This window comes from Seriola lalandi, unplaced genomic scaffold (genome assembly GCF_002814215.2).
Source record: "Seriola lalandi dorsalis isolate HSWRI2012SDOR001 ecotype SW California unplaced genomic scaffold, Sedor1 jcf7180002054954, whole genome shotgun sequence".
In the NCBI taxonomy this organism is placed as follows: domain Eukaryota; kingdom Metazoa; phylum Chordata; class Actinopteri; order Carangiformes; family Carangidae; genus Seriola; species Seriola lalandi.
The window spans coordinates 359,487-365,728 of record NW_019525505.1 but is presented as its reverse complement, the minus strand read 5'-3'; the positions used below and the strand labels follow the sequence as shown (position 1 = coordinate 365,728).

The 6,242-nt window shown below is 42.7% G+C and overlaps 1 long non-coding RNA gene across 1 annotated transcript; it reads right to left on the bottom strand.

Moving 5' to 3' along the window:
• Nucleotides 1-431: 431 nt before the first annotated feature.
• Nucleotides 432-4,966, bottom strand: LOC147817464 (uncharacterized). The gene is made up of 2 exons (XR_015436348.1): nt 4,855-4,966; nt 432-3,957 (listed from the first exon to the last, which is right to left on the bottom strand). It is a non-coding gene; the product is annotated as an uncharacterized LOC147817464 (long non-coding RNA).
• Between the last annotated feature and the right edge of the window lie 1,276 nt (nt 4,967-6,242).

The following is a 6,242-nucleotide window of genomic DNA, read 5'->3' as shown; positions in this document are numbered from 1 at the left end:
CATGTGATGAAGCAGCAGCTACAGATGCTGATGATGGAGAAAACAAAGAAAGCTCAGTAACTAATGAGATCTGAGCCTGAACAGTACAGAGACATGTGGGCTCACTATTTGGCGAGCAACAGGTCACCGTTGCCCTTTTTAGCTAATGTGTTATAACAGCTTAAAAATGAATTATAAAGTTTTAACAAGCTAATTAATAAACTAGTTATAAATCATTCATAATTCCTTCACAAGGGTTATAAAGCAAACTGTGGACAATGCATGTTAATGAACATCAGTACAAAATACACAATATAAACAGGCCAGAGGTTAGCAAAAATGCTAATTTACATCTGTATTCATATGTCGGGACCACCTGAAATCCTGATTTTATAACTGTAACGTCGTCTGACAAAATCATCGAACACATAAATGAAAGACAAAGACTGAGCTGTGATTTCAGCTGGATTTACTGTAACATGATCACTCACAGAGAAAGTTAGAAGAGACACAATATCTTTTTTTTTGTGTTAATTTTCAGTCTTTTGCCTTTATTACAGTCATAGTGACAGAGAGAGAGAGAAAGAGAGAGAGAGAAAGAGAGAGAGAGAGAGAGAGGCAGCTGGAACATGGACTAAGAAATGGCAGACGCTCCACCAGGTGAACACCGGGGCCCGAGACAGACAATCTTTCTTCAGTCTCTCACACAGAGACTTTTATTAGAGGCAGGTCTTTATGTCTGACTCCCTCTGTTTGATATGTAGAGTTGGTCCCAGTCGTTAGTACGAAGCCTCGTTACCGATGACTTCCCTCTCTCCCTCTGCTCGGTGTGTCTCGTAGATAAATAGATTGATAAGAACATATATATTCGGTGATCCAGTAAAGACCCAGCAGGTGAAATGCTAAGCAGGGGCGTTATAGCTAGGTGCAAGATCAGGGGGTAATAAATTTGGCTAATATTGCTAGCAACTTGATTTTGGCAGCCATGCTGATGAGACAGGGCTCGGAGGAGGGAGCAGGGAGAACACAGATTTCAGGTTTTCTCCTTCTCTTAGTCTTACACTTAAGAAATCACTTAAAATCAGTTGAACCGTTGCACAAAAGACCTTAGCAGCCAAACTAAGGAAGAAAACTACAGTTTTATGCCACATGATGTTTTCCAGGTTTAGCCGAGGTGTTTCATGTCTGTCTGTAAATTCACTGCTCGTAATGCCTAAACTAAGGAAACCTTTTAAGAGATTCTGTGCAACAGCTTTAAGTAACTCCCCCAGCGAAGGAGAAATAAAACCTCAAGTGGCGTACCCACTGTGGTTTGACTGGCTAAGTCTGGTGCAGGTCACCAGATTCCTGTGAACTTCCCATGGAAATTAAAACAAGTTAGGGTCTGAAAAATTAAATAGATCACATGCACACCTTGTTTTCAGATTTCAGAGGAACTACTGAACTACTGTACTGGGGTGGCTGTATGTGCTCTTAACAAGTAATGAGGAAGCTGTGGGCCAATCTAAAAAAAGATTGTTTATTCCTCTGCAGCTCTGGTGAGAGTATCAGGTCTTTTTTTTTTTTACATGAAGGGAGTTTGCTTCTTGTGGCGAATCTAAAAACACAAAAAAACGAGAAGGGTGACGTTGAGCAACACGAGGGGAGTTTTTCTCAATAATTCAGTTTCAAATTCAAGTGCAAAATGAGATGTAGAAAATTTAGTAAATTTATATGAAAGTAGGCTGTAGACCACACAAGGGGCAGTTTCTGCAAGGAAAATCTTTTCCACATCCTTCCTGTTTTGTTGCTGGCAGGTGTAATCCCCTCCTACTGAAGTCACCCTCACTGGAAAAGCTAGATTACTCATTCTCACTGAATGTCATTCTCACTGAATGACTTGTCAAGATACAGTTCACAATAAGTCGTTGTGGTCAGTTGTATCATTTCCCCCTCATTTAATTCACCCATTTCTACTTAACCCTTGTGTGATGTTCATGTTCTTGTTACTCAGTCAGTGTTGGCGGGTCTGGTGGACCCGCTGCATTTGTTGGGGTTTAATTCAACACAATCAAACAATTTTCTGTTAAAATACTTAACAGATGTTTACTTCATCCCAATTACAAGCAATATACAGTAAACAGCATATACTTGTATGGTTAATATAAAATGTGTAGGGGGGTGTACAATGTGTGGTCATTGAAAATGTGTTCTGATAAATATTCTTCACAGAAAATGAGCCAAGGCCAATGAGTCTGGGTTTGAAAAAATACTTAATCATATAATTTTTCTTTTGATAAAAAATGAAAATGGGTCCCACAGACCTGAACACCACACAAGGGTTTCCCACTTGTCTGATTGTCTGCCCCGCCCTGATTGTTTCCACCTGTTTCCCATTACCGTGTGTGTGTGTGTGTTTAGTCTGCGTTTCCCTTTGTCCTGTGTCAGTTCGTCTTGTCATGTTACCAGAGAACCACACCAGCCACGTTTCCCACGCCAGGTTTTTGAATTCGATACTACATTTGACCATAGTCTTGCTGCAGAGTATTTTGATACTTTGTCTTTTCCTGTGTCTTGAGTTTTTTGGTTTTCCTCAAAAGAGCGATTTTTATTTGCGCACTTTGCTTATATATTCCTCTGTTAGAGCGACTTTCTTTTGCTACTTTATTATTAATTTATACTTTGTCTCTGAGTTGTGCATTTGGGTTCACTTCCTAGTTCAGTTGTGACAGATACTTTATTTATCCCCTATGGGAAATTCATGTGTCCATTGTTGATGATAATAATAATAATAATAATAAAAACAGTTAATAATAAATGAACAATAATAATTAGATTAGTCCACTTCCTTTGGCTGAGGTGTTGTATAGCCTGATGGCAGTGGGAACAAAGGATCTCCTGAACCTCTCTGTTCTGCAGCGCAGTGAGATGAGACGTTTGCTGCAGCTGCTTCTCTGTCCTGCCAGAATGTTGTGGAGAGGATGGTTGGTATTGTCCAAGATGGCCTCCATCTTACATTGCATGCGTCTCTCCACAACAGTCCTGAGTGAGTCCAAACTCCTGCCAAGCACAGACCCAGCCTTTTCTACCAGTCTCTTTGTGTTCATGTCTGACATGCTGCTGCCCCAGCAGACTGCAGCATTAAAGAGTACACTGTCCACCACTGACTGATAAAACATGTGCAGCATTTCACTACAGACGTCAAAGGACCTGAGCCTCCTGAGGAAAAAAAGCCGGCTCTGCCCCTTACAGTAGATGGCATCTGTGTTCAGGGACCAGTCCAGTTTACTGTCCAGGTGCACACCTAGGTATTTATAAGTGTGCACCACCTCATTGTCCTTCCCTCAAATACTGACTGGCTGAAGGGTGGGTCTAGTCCTCTGAAAGTCCATGACCATCTCCCTGGTGTTGGAGGTGTTCAGAAGGAGGCAGGTCTTGTCGCTCCATTCACTGAATGCCATCATCAGATCTCTGTACTCCTCTTCTTGCCCGTTCCTGATACGCACCACAATAGCTGTGTGATCCGAGTATTTCTGGATGTGGCAAAACTCAGAGTTGTATTTAAAGTCGGCTGTATACAGGGTGAACAGGAACGGAGTCAGAACAGTCCCCTGTGGAGCCCCAGTGCTGCTCATCACTGTCCCTGAGACACAGTTACCCAGCCTGACGTACTGTGGCCGTCTTGTCATGTAATCCACAATCCAGGACGTGACCTCTTGAGATCCGCCCTCACCTCCTCCGCTGTAAAGGACAGGAGACTTGACCCCAGACTGGAGGGAGTTGCAGCTGCAGTGTCAGGTTGTGGAGGAGATGCTGTAGGAGAAGCTGCAGCTGAAGCAGTGGGAGAGAGAACAGGTGAGGCTGTGTCACACCTGTTGTAGAACAGGTTGAACACATTGGCCTTGTCCACATCACCTGATGTTGCCTGGCTGTTCTTCTCTTTATAACCAGTTATGGTCCTCATCCCCTCCCACACCTCTCTGGTGTTGTGCTGCAGCTCTGTAGTGGAGATAATGATAATATGATCAGATTGGGCGCTAGTTCAGTGTTTGTCACTAGGTTCACCCCGGGGTGTCGGCCAGAACACCACTTAAGGCCAAGTTTCCAGAGTACAGATGAATAAAGGGACAAGCAAGCAACACATACAGGTATTCCAGTGTTCATGCAATAACAGCTAGATGTTAGGGTTGTGTGGTTTTCTACAAAGAAAGAATAACAAATTACAATTGAATGAAGGATAACAAAACATATACATACATTACTTACTCACCCATATACAGTAGTATGCATAATATTACCAAACTAATGTAAACACTAATTGTAAACAGAAGAAGTAATCAAATGGCTACAATTACACTTCTCTCTCTCCTTTACACTATCTCAGGAACACCAAACCCCAAACAATCATTACACAGGTTACTCAGACATATTAATACTATGTTAAGTTACTGCTAATGTTGACATAACACTTCCTGTTATTTATGATTCGTGTTAAATCCTCCCGCTGACGAACCGACAGGATGCTTTTATTGTGAAACCTACAGACACGCTACATCCTGTCACCGAGTTAGCGTAACCTCATTATCAATACAGGTAATAACCCTTGACACTAACCACTCCGTATGTTAGCTCAATCATAAAACACTCTGAACAATACGAATAACAGTTAATAAATATATGAACATGTTGGAACTCGATATGACACATTTCGACCCGACGTGCTGAGTCAGGTGAGCCGTAACGAGCGTGCATAAACTCGGCTATCATTAGCATAGTGATCGCATGGTGCACCTAATCTCCTACTTCTCCTCCACATTGGTTAACCGAAGTTATCTATTGGTTACATCAACACAAGGAAATACAATACCACAAGTAATGCAGCGGATAAATACTCACTCTTCCATTCACGCACAGATCACTTAGAATAAAGTTATTGCACTGCACAACCGTAGCTCATCACTCGACTGAAGCCCACAGCTTTTTTTTACTGCATGACGTCAGTTACGATGTCTCACCGTCACGTGGGTTGATTCACCCTATAGATTACCAGCACTGACTATACAGATACTGAACCGCACATCAGACAGAGAAGCCCCATATGGGCAACAGGACTTAATACTCTAACTATTAACTTTGAGGCCTTTTATACAAGCTCCGTCTCTACTTTCTTTTTGTAGTCCTCCGCCTGCTTTAATCTCCTCTTCAGCTCATGTTGCACACACCTGAGCTTCTCTCTGTCTCCATCCCTGAAGGCATTCTTTTTCTGCTTGAGGATGGTCTTGATGTCACTGGTGATCCAGCATTTGTTGTTTGGAAAGCAGTGTACAGTCCTTGCTGGTATTACAGTGTCCATAGTTAATTTAGTCTGTGGTACATTCAACCATTCTATCAAGGTCAGGGTCCTTGCTGTTATCATTTTCCTGTGACTCCAACAGTACATTCCAGTCTGTGCACTTAAAACAGTCTTTTAGAGACTCACTGGCCTCCGGGGTCCAGTTCCTGAATGAGCAGGTGGTTGCAGCCTGCCTCAGTACACAGGGCTTGTAGGAAGGCTGAAGAAAAACAGGTCATGATCTGATCTGCCAAGTCGTGCTAGAGCTGAAGCAGTGTAGGCCTCCTACCCACAGTAGATATATATATATATATATATCTACTGTATATTTATATAAAGGTCCCATATAGTATAATGTGTTGTTTGATTATAAAGCAGGTCTAGCTTCTATGTTAATACTTTGAAAGTATCAAAGCCTCAGTCCACAGAGAAATGCACACAGCCTGTATTCAGAAACTGAGCCTTAAAACCAGCCGTCAGGACTTCTGGAACTTTGTGATGTCACAACAAAGCAGTCACCGGTCTCAGCCGTGCCCCAAGCCCCGCCCACCTGGACCCACCATCCTACCTTGCAGGAGTTGGTTTCTCTGAGTGTTTACCTGAAATCTGCTACATTTTTATTGGTTCAGTCAGAAAACAGTCAGCTCAGAGCCTCCTCTCTTCTGATTGGCTCACCGACCTGTTGTTACTAGAGCTCCAGAGAGAGGCCTGAGAGAGGAGATGTAAAACAGAACAAAATAATGTGATGGTTCAGGTAATATTTGGACCCAGATGCAGACTCAAGACTCGGTTGGAGTGTTGTCAAGGTGTTTATTAGGTTTTGGTCTGGCTTGAGGGATCACTGAGGCTCAGAAGAAAAACAGGTTAGGAGAGGCCTGGAGAGATGCTACCACTGAAGCAGGCTGAACAATCTTGGATGAGCAGATTATCATCAGGCGTTTAGGAACGCCAC